The 16,799-nt window shown below is 35.6% G+C and overlaps 1 protein-coding gene across 2 annotated transcripts in view; it reads left to right on the forward strand.

Annotated features, from left to right (window-relative positions):
* The first annotated feature begins 3,907 nt into the window (after window positions 1-3,907).
* Window positions 3,908-16,799, forward strand: part of LOC26527530 — a 60,087-nt gene continuing 47,195 nt past the window's right edge. The window contains exon 1 of one of the 2 annotated variants that reach the window (XM_044009169.1): window positions 3,908-5,183. The gene's annotated coding sequence lies outside the window, so the exon portion shown is untranslated. The remainder of the gene's footprint in view (window positions 5,184-16,799) is intronic. The other variant, XM_044009170.1, reaches the window with a different exon arrangement.

Below are 16,799 nucleotides of genomic sequence, written 5' to 3' on the forward strand. Positions count from 1 at the left end.
ACTTGCATACTTATATATACATACACACATATACATAGATATACTCACATCTATATGTATATATATATATATATATATGTTATGTATACCTGTATCCATGACTTCAATTAGCTTGTTTTCCTTTCGTTCAGGCATTCAGAACTCAACCCACTCGCCTCGCTCGCAGCTCTCTCAGTTCTCTCGCTTCTCAGCTCACAGTTCGCCTAATTAAAGTCCACGAAAAGTTCGTGTATTTGAACAAGCGCCGTTGATACGGCAAAGGGTCAAGAAACTTGCCAAAAGGCAAAAGTTTGATATATATATTATACATGTGTATATATATATATATGATATATGACTTAAAGGGTTTTTCGATCACGTTTAAGTCTTTAACTAAATTTAAGTTTGGATGACTTTCAAAATGTGTGTCACGCATTGAAGACAATTTAGTCAGACAATTTAGTCGGTAAATAGATATTGAAAATTATAAAAAATAAAAATATATTAAAAAAAAAAATATATTAATAAAAATATTAATAATGCGAAACATAATAATAATCAATTAATTTATTATAACTATATAATAATAGCAATTACATTAATAACATTGCAATTAATATAAAATAATAATAATGACTTAATTCAATTTGACTTGGCTTCGACTTTGATATATTTATTAAATAAATAAATATAATATAAATAAGTTAAAACTGACTGTAAAATACCTATTCCAGCCCTGCCAGATTTTCCTCACAACTAAATTTTCAGCACTTCTGATGATATTTGACAAATTTATTTCGATGTGAAAATATATTTACAAATGATTTTTAAAACTATTTTTAACTATATTATATTAGCATTTCTGTTCCAGTCTCAAGGACCTTTAAACCCTTAACTGTTATCAATGCAATTGGCGTTCCGCACAAATATTTCGTGCGGTTGTGTTGAGCATCTGGTAAGTGCTCCACTTGGCCAAGGACCTCGGCATACGTGAGTCGTGCGAGGACTACACGCTGACGCGCCAACCTGCTGCAGGGCTGAAGTGCTGAGGCGCTGCGCTGGCTTTGGGCAATCCATTTAAGTCTGGCAAATGTTTATCAACATTTCACAGTTGCGTCGAGATATGCAAGGGCCAAAATCATTTCTCAGCCACGTTAGGATTGCAAACATACCGCACTCGCCCTGCCTCACACTTCCCCTCTCTCACACACACACACTTTCGCTATCTCTCTCTCTCTCTCTCTCTCTCTCTCTCTCTCTCTGTCTTTCGCTTTGGCTAAAACAAAAGAGCTTTTAACAGAGCTGCGTGTGTGCGTGCAACCTTTGGCCGATTAAACATAAATCCCTATAAAGCAACAAAGTAAAAAATTGCCAACGAGCCAAGCTAAAAACTTTGGCAAAGTGCTCAACGTCTTTTCCGACCGATACAGCCACGCCCGCACGCTGCACGTTCTTATCCTCAGCCTTGTCGCTGTCGTCGTCGTCGTTGACAACGACGTGCGAGGCCTTTGAAGTTGTGTTGCAGAGTGGCGGCAGCGGGGGGCGTGGCATGGTGTGGCGCGTAATTTATATGCCATGCACAAGATCATTGCTGTTGGGGCATTAAAAACTTAAATAGTTTTAATTCGCCTCAAATATGCAGCCAGGCAAAGGCAGCTTGCAGCACAGTGCGTATACTTAATGCTGCCGCAACTACTCTGATTACCCAATGAGCGAGAGAGAGAGAGAGAGAGAGAGGGAGACCTAGTGGGAGTCAGCTGTGTCCCCATCGCTTATTCCACATTAATAATATGCAATGCTGGTCTTAACTTAAAAAAAAAAAAAAAAAAAAAAAAGAACACGAAAGAAATGAAATTTAAATAAGGATAAGACAGAAGCTGCGGCGCGGCCAACGAATTGATTTGAATGGCCGCAGGGCCAACTGCCAAGAATAACAATAAACATTACTATCTGCTTCATTGGTTATTTGCGTTTGTTGTCGCTGTCGCTGAGTATCGAGGGCAACAACAACAACAACAAGAACAACAGCAACAACATTTTAAAAGGCAACCGCAGAGGGCAGGCGCAGCCAGACGCTGTTTATAAAGCAATATATACATACATATATACAGCAGCCTTGCGGAGGGAAGGTAGCCAAAAGCCAAGCCAAACCACGCCAAGACAACCAAAACCCAATCACAATCCCCACCCCACCCCACGCCACCCCATCCCAGCCCAGCACAACTCAACAACGAAATCGTATTGAATCAATATTTTTGGCCTGCAGTGTTTGAGCTCGGCTAGCGGATTTCTTTGGCGTCCGCGGCCCAAGCGCTGCCTTGGCTGCAGCTTCAGTTCTGCATTTGTGGTGAGTTTCTCTTCTACTTTGTCAGCAGTCAGCTGTGTGTTGAGTTTCCCACATTCAAACAGAGCGCCGACTCGCTGTATGTGAGAGCATTAGCACAGTTCGGTGCTGTTATATGTAGAAGCACGAAGCTATACTGGGAACAGTAAGCTCTTATAATTTCCGTTAACAGTTCAATTTGTGCAAGTGTATGTGTGTGCGTGAGTGTGTTTGTGTGTGTTTGGGGGAAACGGAAACAAAACATGTAAACAAAAAGCCATTGATAGTGCTTATCAAGACAGCAGCTGTAGCAAAATATACATTCGCCGAGTGGTAAGTGAGAAGCCAGTGATAACTGAATGTTAGCGGCTCGTATAAGACGAGCGACGAGCAGCGCTTGAGTGATGCAAGAGAGTTGAGATATAATTAACTATTTATATATATATTGTGGAATACAGCTTAAATATAAGTTAATTATATTAAATATTAAAATTATTAATAATGTTTAAAAATATTTTGTTTAGACTTTTAGTTATTTTGATTTGTAGTAAATAAATATTAATTTAAAAACTCAAAAAAATAAATATAATTTTTCTTTTATTAATTTGTGTTACATTACACATGAAAATGCAAAAATTTCAAGAAAATTAATTAAATGAATTTGTTAACTATTAAAAATAAATTTGTATTTTAAACGTTAAGATAAAAACTTCGTTTGCCATTTTGTTTATACTATATTTATTTTGATTAATTTTTTAATTTTTTATATTTTTTTAATTTTTTTTGTTTTGTTTTTTTTGTTACTAAAAAATTATAATAAATTATTTAAGAGTCTTAAACTATAAAAAAAAGCTATAAAAATATAACTAATAATTTTTTTTTTTTTTTTTTTAATATACAGTTTAATTATTCAATATATTGGAAAGATATAATATCTAAAATTCTGAAATGTACGTAAATTTAGTTCATATCAAGTAAATTAATGTTTTGTTCTTTGCTTAAGAAGTTAACAAAAATATTATACTTTTGCTTGACTTGTTCATAATTTTAGTCAATATCCTAAATAGATATATTTTCTCTTTTCCGTTAATACTGACAAATTACTTTCATATCAAATACTTAAATTTTGTTCTTTGCTACATTTAATATTGATATTTATCGTGGCTAACATCTTTATTTAGTTGCTTAATTTTAATTTGATAACCCGCATTTATTATGCATTTTTACGGCGACATATAAATCACATACCGCAAAGCACTAAAAATGAAAATCAAAATCCAAATAGAAATCAAAAAATAAAAGCCAACTCGAACTCTTTTCGCACTCGTTCGCGCTGAGCGTAAGCTACTATTTCAGCTCTCTGTCTCTCTCTTTTGCGCTCTCTCGAGCAGCGCCGCTGCAGCGCTTAGCACTGAATGCGCCTGCACGTATAACAGTTTTCGAAAAGACGACGACACGAGGAGTACAACGACGAGAAAGCCGACAGCACGATGCCGATGATAACGGCGACCACGACGACGACGACGACGACGACGCTGCTGACGCCGTAGCTCTGCCCGGCTGGCAGGCAGGCAGACGAACGCCTGCTGAAAGTCGTCGAAGCGTTGCGGCCAAGCAGTCTCATAGCGTACGCCGTTAACGACAGACACAGCGAACACAGCGTGAGCCCCATAAGCACGCAGACGGACGGGGTGTTGGCGTCGTGCGTGGTGCAGTTCAGTTGCAATTTAACCGTTACAAAGCGCAAATCCAAAACAGAGCAAACCCAAAAAAAAGGAAGTAAACAAAAAATAGAAAATCTAAAAGTAAACTAAAGAAAGTGAGCACAGTGAGTTGGCAACGCTTCGAATTTGCCTTTTAAAGTGGAAAAAAAAAAAAATAGCATAAATAAAAGTAGCGCAAGACACGTGCTAACTGTTAAACGGGTAACGGTAAACGCGCATTTGCCGGGCAGCAGACAACGCGAAAGCCGTAAATTTCGTGTGAGAGACTAGCGTGGGGAATGCATTTAGCACGTGAATTTCAAGCTCGCAAATTGAGCCAACAACGCGACAACAACTACAACAACAACAAGGAGAACGTCGACAACGACGACAAGATGAAACATGTGTAAATGCTAACGAGCGAGTAAATGGAAAGTGGGAAAGGAGCTTGACAAGTGTAACGAAATTTGATTGATTTTGATTGACATGGCACTCAGCAGCTGTGGCCACCCAGAAGTGAAATTCGAGTGAAAACCAAACACAAATTTAAAAGCGAGCAAACAACAAAACAAAACAAGAAACCGAAAAAAAAAAAAAACAAGAAAACTCGAAACTGAGAAAAACTTCAATTCAACAAGGGGGGAAGACCCATGGAGAATGATATATATATGTATATATATATATTTACAGTAATAAGTGCGAACAACAGAAACCAATAAAAGTACAGCGCTCGCATAAAGTAAGATTGCAATAAAATATATATATGTATATGTGTATATAGTTACTCTCTCTATATATATGTGTGTGTGTGAAGCTGGGCGCCGGCTAATCAAGCGCTGCGGCGCACAATAAAATCGTCGAGCTAAGCAACTTTTTTCTTGAGTTTTTCCCTTTTGCTGCGGCGGCTGTCGCTCACTTTTTTCATTGCCTGCCATCATTTTCCGCATGTGTACATGTGTGCATGTGCGTGTGCGTGTGTGTGTGTGTGTCAATGTGCGTGTGTGTGCGTAAGTCTGTCATATAGAAAGGATAAAATATTTGCGCATTGATTTTCGACCAACGCAACTGTGACAGCAACAAAGTGGATCAACAACAACAAGAACAACAACAACAACAAGAACAACAACAGCAACTTTAACAACAACAACAACAAGTTTTGGACAACCATTTTACTGGGGGTACGTTATATCTAATTTCTGCTGAACATTAATACTAATAGTCCCAGCTGTCTATCTGTCTCCCTCTCCATCTCTCTCTATCTATCTATCTCTCTCTTTCTGTGTGTGTGCATAAAACTGAACAATATTGCGAGAGTTTGGAACTTTTTATGCACCAGCTCTAGGATAATGTCACAAATTCGTCCCCAATCTACAGCTGTACAGTTATACAGTTAAACACACATACATAAATATACATATTTGTGTATAGCTATGTGTATTTGCATTTGTCTAATTATGTCAACTGGCATTGGCTATTTGCTTTTGGCTTTATTGAAAACATATTTCCAGTTTGTTCAACTTTGAACTGTTTGCGAAAAGTTTGGCAATAGGAAAACAAGTTTCGATGGCAATGAATGCTGGTCTGAGCAGCTGCTCATAAACTTGGCTAATTAAGTGAGCAAGTTGATTTATCTGGTCAATATATAAATATATTTCCTTCAAGAGTATGAGGCATATAACTTTGCTGTCTTTATAACTATATAAAGTTCTTGAATTATTATTGAGTAACGGTTGAAGATATAGAAGATCTATATTATAAATAATATTATTAAAATATTCATAAGTAGTACTTAATTTCAATATTCAGTATTCAGTATTCAGTATTCAATATTCAATATAAAATTATATTATTATACAATATTCGCCTTAGAACTTGCAGGGGCAACATGGGAATTATATAAAACCCTCTCTTTGTAGTAAAGTTGGAATAATTGAAAATATATGAATTATGATTTATACCAAATTTAATCAAATTATTCAGAAACTTAATTCAATTTTAATATGGTGAATATCGAAAGTTCAATATTCAATTTCGATTCATTCAATATTAGTTTTATAATAAGCCTAGGCAATGGGCCTCCCATCTACTGTTTTTTATAATATTAGTAATTGTGAATGAAAATCTTGGTAAATATTCATCATTATTTCGGAATTACCTCTGTCTCTTACCTATTCTTAAATCAACCTGTCAATTGGCTTTTTTATGTATATAGCATGAGCTTCATATATTTCATCTATTGTAAAATATAGGGAGTGTATTTCGCATGAATTAATATGTAAATGTATTCACATAATCAGTTTATATGTTTGTTTAATTTGTTTATATAGCAATTCTTCATATATTTGGTATAAAGAATTTCCCATACCAACATTCTTTATCTGCCTCATATTCCATACTCAATAACGATTGGCGCAATGTTTCTTAAGTTGATATACTCAGCTATTGAAAATATATTTTTGTCATGGAATTACAATTAAAAATTATAAAATGTTTCAGGAATCCGGAACTTGATTAGAGTTTTTTAACTGGTATAAATAATATTTTCATAATTCAAATTGCAATTGCCTCGTCAATAAAATACAAAAAAAATTAAACTAGAATAATTTTTGAAATGTAGAAGCAGAGCAAAATAATAATATATTTTTTAACTAGTGTACACAATTTCTATCATAATATGAATTTTAGGAATTTGTCCAAACAATTGAAATCAAAATAAAATAAACTAATTACTTTGGACTATTCACAAAAATCTTGATTAGAAACCATTTGATTTGAATGATTTGATCTAAAAATGTAGAAAATTTCATCGTCCATATATGCGCACATATTTCTTATTTTCTACCTAAAATATTCAATTTCCCAAAACATGTTTCGCCCATCTCAATATTTATTTAATGTAATATGCAAAATAATCCACCCAAATTAAACTTGATATTCGATTTCCCTAAAGTGCTTAACCCATTCAAATATTGTTTATTTAATAATCAAGCTTTAGCTTCACACAAATGGTTCAGCCTCGACCTTTTCAAATTTGCATATTCAATTAAAGTTTATTTTTGGCCAGAGTCATTCACATTTAATTGGGCGATTAATTAAGTTGAATATAAACGTATTTTTAGTGCTTATCTCTAATTGATAGTTTTTTTGTTGTTGCTTGCAAATAATTTTTCCGGGCCGGGGCACAAAACCTATATTTTCGAGTGTATTTGCGACCTTTCCCCCAGCTGAATGAACATTTTCGGGCTCCTTTTCATGCGCATTCCGACAAATTAAAATTCACCGGCCTCAGTCCAGTAAAAGGCAAACAAAACCCTTTTCATAGTAATTTTAATTAACAACAGGCCAAACATACATACATTGAAAACACAACAACAAAAGGAAACAACAACAAAAAATACTGAAAATAAGTTTAAAATATTTGCGCTGCGGCTCGGCAAATTTTTGAAGGTGAAGAAGGAGCCAAACCACAACAAAAGCAAGACGCGGATGGTTTTACCTGGCGGCCCGCGGCGGGGCTTTCGCCACCTGTAAATATTTGGTAATGCCCACGAAAAACTTATACGCCTAACAAGAAAAGCGCCTGCCTGGCTTTCCCGGGGCATTGGCTTTTCGGTATCAGCCTCAGCCTCAGCCCCCGCCTCCTCCGATTCAGCCTTCGTCTCAGCTGAGGCATCAACAACGGCATTGGCTGCTGGCGTGCAAATGAGAAAATTCATTATTTAACATTAATTAAGGCTTATTATGCACATTATCAACACACAGCGCAGCCAACACGCTCACACTCACACTCACACACACAGACACAGTCGCACCCACCCGCACACAGACACAGACATACCGCATTAAATGTCAGCGTGAGACAGCCGCAGACACCCACATAGTGAAAATGCGAGGGTGGACAACTATCACCCATGAAAATTCAGGCAAAAAAGCAAACGTTCATAATTCAGCATGGGAGAGGTGAGTGGCAAACAGGAAGTGTAATAGCAACAACAACAATGCCAGCAGCAGGAGCAGCAGCAGGAGAAGCAAGTCAGCCTATTTAAATTATTCAGTAAATTGTTAAGTAAATAACATGAGAGAGGCACGTTAAAAAGGCAACACAAACAACAACAACAACAACAACAATAACAAAGCCAAAATAGCTTCTCATCCTTGTCTATGGAGCAGACATTTAGTTCCCATATGAAAACACACGTTGCTGATGATGGGTGTTGATGGTGATGATGATGATGATGATGATGATACTAATGCTGATGATAATGACGTTGCCGCTGTACGCCAGGCGCTGCTCTTAATGTACTTGGTACAATAAAATCAACACAAGGTGTGCGTGTCTATATTTGTGTGTGTGTGGGTGAGTGTGTGAGTGTGTGTGTGAGTGAGTAAGCGAGCAGCTGCGACCACATAGTCAAAATGCTGCCAGTTATCGTTACAGTGAAAACTCTGCATATTTATGTGGAAAACTATGCCTTGGCCACCGAGAGCAGAGAGCAGAGAGCAGGGAGCAGGCAGCAGCAAACAGCCAGCAGACAGCTCAGTTATTTAAACAAGAAGCAAACATTTTGCAATTCCAAGTGTACGTCAATAGTAAGCGAACCTGAATTGAAGAATTGCGGTACGCATATGCTGTTAACAATGCTACACTGCACAAAAATGGGACCTTTTAAAACTCAAAAAGTTTTTATAAAATTTATATATATATAAAGGGGTATGAAAAATGAAATCAAAAAAAAAAAAAAAAAAAAACTAATTTATTATTAATAGTTAGTTCTCAAGTTCGATCAGTGCGGCTATAAATTTTATTATATTTTATTGCGATCATTTAAATTTGTATTATGATTGAATTTAATATTATTATTTTATATAAATTTTCATACTCATTTAAAATGGAAAATATTGTTATTTATAAGTATTTAAGACAACAAATATGTATATAGGAATTCAAATACTTGAAGTTACTTTTACATTCGGAAGGCTCAAAGCGGATAGATCCACTATAAGAGGATTTATTCGACAAATATATTCCTATAGTAGAGCTAAAAAGCAGCTAAAAAAGCAGTCTCGATTAGAGCTCTCTTAATTGTTTGTTATTTAATTATTATTTATTTACATTGTACTATTATAGTATTATTTTATTTTATTAATATTTTGTTTTTTTTTTGTTTTTTTGTTGTTTTTTTTTTTTTTTTTTTTATTTTTTTTTTTATTCTTATTTAACTATTTATTATTATTTGCTTCTTTTCACTCATATATTTTATTATTTATTTTGTTCACTTCTGTTAACTGATGCCATGAGCATCTATTGAGATACACCAACATTTCCCCTTTTATTCAAAATAAATTTTCATATTTGCCTAAAATGTCGTCAGAGTTAAAGCCCAACATGAAGCGACCTGCATACATTTCGGTCAAAACAAAACTTTTTATTTACTCAATAAACTCAAATATTTTGATAACAAAATAGCAGAAAATATTTGTCGTACTCTTTTTTTTTTTTTTTTTTTTTTTTTTGTTCTTGTTTTGTTTTCCAAAATTTGTTGAGAGTTTCCGGGGCTGTTGAATTCCCGCAGGCTATCAAATCACACAAATAAAAATAAACAAAAGTGAAACTATTATTTAAAGCATAAATTGGGTTGAAAAAGCACATGGAAGTACGCAGGCTAAAATTTATATTGTATAAATATATATATATATATATATATATATATATATATATATATATATATATATATATATATATATTTGAGAGAGTATAATGAGTATAAGTATAATGAAATGTAATATTTATATCATTTGAAATTATGTTTCAGGCATAAAAAATTGTGTTAAGGCATGCAATTTATGAATATGTGTATATGTGGGGTTCCTGCTTTAGAAAACATGCCTGGCAAATGAATTTCAGAGAATCGTTTGTAGTGAAGGGAAGTTTTAAGCTAACTTCCATTAATCGTTGTAGTTCGGCTTGGAAATTTATATGGTGAGGAAGGCCAATAAGAGATTAAAGGGAACAGCAGGTTGACTAACAATAGATATAAATTCTGTCGATCTAAACCATATCGATGGCTATGAGGCTGTCGACAGTGAGCGTGAGTGCGATGAGCGAGAATAACTTACGTAAGGAAAGAAGAAGAAGGAGAGCGTAATATTTTAAACAGAAAGCTAAAACGATTAGAATTAGAACTGTGGAAATTATATAGCTAAATAATTTTAAAAAAAATTATTATTTAAAATATTTTACTTAACATTTATTATTCTCAATTTATTTATTTTTATTTATTTTATTTTTTTTTTTTCAATTTGTATTCTATTTTGACAGCGTTTGCCATTGAAAGAGTCCTTATAAATGCGGTCCTTCACTATATTTCTCGTATTTTGTACATGTCAAATAGAATGAATTTCGAAGCTGCTGAAAAGCAGTTTTAAAAGGTTTCTTTTCTCAGTTCTCAGTATTCATAAATATAATTAATTCCAGGAATTCATATGGCGTTTGGGTCTTATGCTCAAATGGGGGAGGATTCAATGCTGTCTGGGATTCGTCCTTCTAATAAAATTTCATAATAAAAAGGCGAAAGAGATATCATAACATTCATTCTAATTTCCTAGTATTAATTATTATCTATGGCTTTGGCTTTATATAGGTTTATTCCATTAAAAAAAAAAAAGCCATAATATTTCTGCAATATATGTACATAGAAATATAGATGCTATATATACTGTATAAACATATACTTAGTAGTACTTACTGAAACATTTGCATTTAGGCACATCCACATTCATTGGAGTGCCTCAACCAGCTTTAAGCCACGCACACACACACACACACACACACTCACACACATGCAAATGACATGCAGAATAAACAGCGATTGTTGGGCCACTTTTTGTGGGCCACACCCTTTATATACGGTCTAATTTTATGGCCGAGACAGTGTTCCACAGCAGTGTGGCAAAGTGTTGAGAAACGCCATAATTTATGCGGGCGGGTAAAAATGTTTGCATAAACTACACATACATACATATATGCAAAAATATGCTATGGACACCGGCAGCACAGTCGACTCTGAGCAGAGGAGTCAGCGCAGCAGCAGCAGCAGCAGCAGCAGCAGCAGGAGTAGTAGCAGCAGGAATAGCAGCAGCAGCAGGAGTCGCTGCCAACGCATTCAGATTTGCCAAGCTAGATTTTTGGGCGACGCATCGACAGACTGACGAACGGACAGTCCTATGTGCGGGGGCGTCGTAGCTGCCACATGTGTGCGTGCCACAGGCTGTGTGTGTGGCCCCGCGCAGCCAGCAGCTAGCAGCTAGCAGAGAGCAGAAAGGAGAAAACAGCAAACTTGCCCGGGCACATTAACCAAAATTGATTTTCGATTTTTTTCGCTGGGACGTCGCAAGTTCTCTGGGTTAATATTCTAAAATATCAAGGAAGCGGCAGGCAGCCGCAGCAAATAGATGAGAAGCAGCATTAGAAAATAAAGCAATTTGTTACGAGTTGTTGCTGTTGTTGTTGTCAGTTCTGTTGCTGGCCAAAAGTTTGATAAGTTTGTTTTTGGCCAGGCTAATGTTATTAATGTTTTTATCTAAGCCCAACCGAGCCGACTTCGTTGATCGATCCCAATGGCCACATGGCTGTTGTCAACGTTCGTTGAGTTTGGGCCACAAAGTTTGTGGGGCCCAAAAACTTTTGGCCAAGCGCATGCAAGCCGTGCGAGTGCCGCCAGCCGCTAATGGAGCAGCCAGAATTTCCAGCTACTCACTGGCCCATTGCTAGCTGCTGCAGCTGCACTTTTGACAGCCGTCAAGGGTAAAGGTTGAGTGCTTAATAAGCCAAAAGTGCTCGCAAAGTGCTTCGGCTTAGCCTTAGACAATGGTTTTCGTGTGGCCAATTGGCCCGTCGATAATGTGGCAAAGTATTTGGCTCGAAACGTTTAATGGCCTGCTGCAGCATAATAATGGGCGATTGCCCCTGTTAATTGCGTGCTTTAAATAAAAACTCATCAATATATTTATTTAAAAAAAATTATAAAATTGATGTATTGCTTATTTTAAATATATATGCATTGTATTTATCAGTAATGGCAGCATAAATATTTTACAGCTGCCCCATTAAGTTGCAGCGAAATATTGCTGCAGCTTGCATACAATTCAGGGCCATATTTGCAAATGGCTGCGGACTAAATACCTCAGACATAATGAATTGTTTAAAGAGCATTTACAAATTGATTGAATTATAATTAAAATACTGGAGCTTTGGAGCTGTGGAGCACACTTTTAAATTGATGTGATGGCAATTTTGATGGAGTAATATAAATTTATTGAACATTTTCCAGTTTTGTATTTTGTATTTTAAAATACATATATATATTTAAAAAAATGTATTTCTAAAATATCAAAGATTTTTCAACAAGAATATTTCTAAATATTTTTTTTTATGTTTTTTAAATTTGTATTTATTTATTTATTATTATTATTATTATTATTATTATTATTATTATTATTATTTATTTATTCTTTTTTTTTTGAAATAATATATATTTTTTAATCATTATTATTTATTATTTCAATATTTATTGAAATTTTTTATTCAATATATATAAATATTTAATTTAATTCTCTTAAACCTCTTTTATTTTATTTACTTATTTATTATTACTATTCTTTTTTTTTACCTTAACTAAACCGATTATTATAATACGTAAAAATTTTTATCAAAATAACAAGAGCTCCCTAGATATTATAGACTACTGTTACCGCTTTTTCCCAATTTTCACAACATTTACAAGTCATCACTTGTGATCCCGTTTTTTCCTTTTTCTATCTACGCCGTATTTATTGTTATTACTTCAATTGTAGCACAACGCACGTCCTTTCATGGGCCTTCTCAATTTTGGGAGCCAGAAAAATTCACTGGCGCCAAGCGTTAACTACGGCATTATTAAAGTCTTGTTTTTGTCAAACAATTCGATTCAGATTATTTGCTTAATGTTTCGAAATAAAGAAAAACAACTTCGAAGCAAAATAAATCCCAGCACAGGAGCTGTTAATAATAAAAGGAGGGATCTGAGAATCCACTGTTATTTGAAGGATATATATATATTTATATTTATTATTTTATTTTTTGTATAACTATATAGAAACAAATTTCATTATATATTGTCCATAGAGACACATCTTGAGTTCCCTGAAAAATGAATATAAATAAATAAATATTCGAAATTGAGTAATACATATTTTGTATCTCTAATATTCAAATGCTCTAAGATATGACCTTAATTAGATTCTGCTTGAATTTAATAGATTTAATATGTATAACAAGCAGCTATATTTTAATTTGAATGCCATAAAGAAAATATATTCTTAGCTTAAAACTTTGGTACAAAAATAAAATTTTTATTTCATTATTATTCAGCAAAGTTGTTAATTCTTCACTTCTTCTGAAAAACATTTGTGTTTATGACACTTTAATTACTTTGACATAATTAAAGTCGAGCATATTAACAGCTACGCATCTCTTCTGGATTTTGAAAATTATGCGCATTTTAACATTTTAAGTATTTCACTTGAAAAGAGAATCATAAATACAGGGAATCATAAATATATATTATATATATATATATTTCTGTAGAAATTGTGGGACGGCAGCTTGTCAAATTTTTGTGCAGTTCCATTTCCCAGCTTTGGCCATGTCGAATTCCCAATGGGCTCAATCAACGCGCTGTGCCTCGTTCCTGTCTGCCTGGCCACATCCTGGCGGGTGAGCCTCAAGCTGACCATGACGAAAATAAATGGCCGTGCAAAATGCCAAACAAATCAGTCGCAATTACGCGCCCGCCTGGCCCCTGAAGTGAAAGAGAGAGAGAGAATGAGAGTGAGAGAGAGAGAAAGTGTGAACAATAAAAAGTAATGCACAAAAAATGAGGCCAAGGGTGAAGATATTCTGTGGTATTGCTGCTGGTGGTTCTGGGAGCCATCGAACAAATGTAAAACATTAAATAATTTCATTTTCTTTGACGTAATGCGACGCAATGAGCCACCAGCTCAATCAGAAAGTTAAGCAAACAAATTGCAAAATGAAAACACGCAGCAAAAAGCTGAATTTATATACAGAAAATTTTGTGTTTTGTTTTCTGGTTTTCTCTTTTTGTACAAATTTCGCTGTTGCTCTACGCCTTTGCGCCGACAACAATGGCCAAAGCGGTGGTGGGCAAGGGCAGGCGGAGAGGGTGGGCCAAGGGTATCGGTGCGTGGGAGAATGAGAACAATACTCAGCAAGAGCTTTTACTCCATTCTGAGGCAGCGAAAGCAATTTCCGTTCGTTAAACCTACATTTCGAAATTAAATTTCTTACACTTGAAAAGTTCGCAGCTTCAATATTGCGAGGCGTTTTTCATTTGCCTCGACGGCAGCGCAATTATGCCCTGTGTGGACCCCACCCCCACTCTCGCACACAAGTCAGACCGAGTGGGGGTGGCACACACACACACACACACACATACAGAAAACCACAGTGCACGAGCCAGCCAAGCGCCTAGCAAGTTGAGTTGTAATACGGCGTCGCCTTTCAAAGTTTGCCAAAGCAGGCCGACAGAGAAAAGTAAAAATAAAAACACCGGGAAGAAGTTGAAGACGAAGAAGAAGAAAATCATTAAAAAATATGTACAAGCTGCAAAATATACATGAAAATATTATGTAAACAGCGCAACACGCTGCCCAACACTCACAGACATACATATATGTATATGCAGTGTAGGATATATATATATATATATATATATATATATATATATATATATATATATATAATTATGTATACATATATATATATATATATATAGAGCCACTCATTGCGACCTTCGATCCGCAGCAACAGCAAGAGAAGTTCGACGCTGCTGCGGTGTTTCCCATAATTTTTTTTCGTATACCCTAAACTCATTTAAACTGAGATTTTGGGGTATACAGGTTTGTTAAGAAGGCATGTAACAGATAGCAGAATTCATGGCGTGGTTGATGAGCTTAGTCGATCTAGCCTTGTCCTGCTGGCCTTATGCCGTCCTCTGCTTTGGTATTTTCGTATGAATGCTAGTTGAAATACCACAAATAACGGTCTTTTGGTCATTGAAGATTATTTCCAGTTATGCGTACCTCGCTTTCTATGCATCTGAAATAGTGCACAATATTGCTGCGGTGTAAGGATAAAGACATACATAGATGTGCCATAGATGGGTATAGATAGATAGATAGATAGCTAGAGAGACATACATATAGATAGCTAGTTAGATATAGATAAGTCTATATAGATAGGTATACAGATAGAGAAATACATAGGTATAGTCGTCATTATTCAAAAATAGTCGCAATAGAACAGTAGTTACAGAACGAATCATTTCATTTCGATAAAGAAACCTATCAAAGCCTAAGAGCAGGATGTGCCTATGTGCCTGCATGTGTGTGTGTGTGCATGTTTTGTCTACTGTATATGTACAAAAGGAACTTAAAGTACTTGATATTAGAGTTCTCTGTAGTAGGCAGGGTATCTGGCAGTCGGGCTATCCAGCCTAGCACACGATTACTTGCTATTTCTGCAGAAATTACTGAGTATTAAATATCTATTGAGTCGAATATTGTGGCATAAATTGCGGCGCACTGAAAATACTCGACAAAATGTTGCTTGTTTTCCATTATGTTTTGCGCTCTACACAATTTTCGAATTGTGCTGCCCAAGCGTAATTTGGTTTCTTTGCTTTTCTTTTACTTTTTCATCATTTTTCATTTTTCTTTTTTGGGTTGGCTTAATTGAGGTATTATTTGTGTCATCGATTGCGGCGTCTTTTCAACGGCCCGTGTGCTCTTCTGAGTGCCTTTTAAAGTTACTTTCTTGATTTTGCAATCTGCTTTGCCAGTTTTTATACACACACACACTCACACACACACTGAGTGCTATCTGACTACATATAATCTGCTTAATTTATATGAAACAAAGGGAGACGAAATTGCGTTTCCCTTGCGCTCGATGGGCAAGTGGAGAGCAGATAAGCCCAAACAACAAGCCGGGCCACGAAATTAGAATAAAAAGGGCAAATGCTGCCGAACCAAACTCGAGGCCGTCAATAAAATCTCGTTTTTTATACATTTTATTTGCATGCTCCTGGCGGGGACATGAGAATTATAGCCGGGCTCGGCAATAAAATTGATATAATGCGAATGCAATTTGCTCGACTCACACTCTATCTCTAACTGTCCTCCTCTCTCTCTCTCTCTCTCTCTCTCTCTCTCTCTCTCTCTCTCTCTCTCTCTCTCTCTCTCTCTCTCTCTCTCTCTCTCTCTCTCTCTCTATGCGTATATCAAAGATAGGCGTGTTAAATTTAATACCTGCCAAAGGAGTCACACACGCCAGGATGAGTTACTCGAAGAGTTCCATGAAGCCAATTGATAGACTTAGTGTGAAACAAAAGTTACTCTTAGGACTTCAATTTCAAAGCGCAGAAAATTTACACGAGCCACGTCTACACGACTCCTTCAACTGTCCTTAGTTGGCATACGGCGAATGCCATTAAATAGAATATTTAATTTTATTGTCGTTCTTCTTCTTCTATTTTTTTTTGTGCTTTTGGTGCCGTGTCCTCAGCCCGAAATGCGTCATACAAAGGGTCAGCCTGGGCATATTTTGGGGCTTAGCTAAAAATTTAAATTCCGTTAGCATCCCGAGCACATATTTGCATATTGTTCACTTTACAATTCCAAAAATACAAAAAAAAAAAAAAAAAAAAACAACATTTTTTTTGTTCGCTTGCCGC

Source organism: Drosophila mojavensis, unplaced genomic scaffold (assembly GCF_018153725.1).
Source record: "Drosophila mojavensis isolate 15081-1352.22 unplaced genomic scaffold, ASM1815372v1 contig_49, whole genome shotgun sequence".
Classification (NCBI taxonomy): Eukaryota; Metazoa; Arthropoda; class Insecta; order Diptera; family Drosophilidae; genus Drosophila; species Drosophila mojavensis.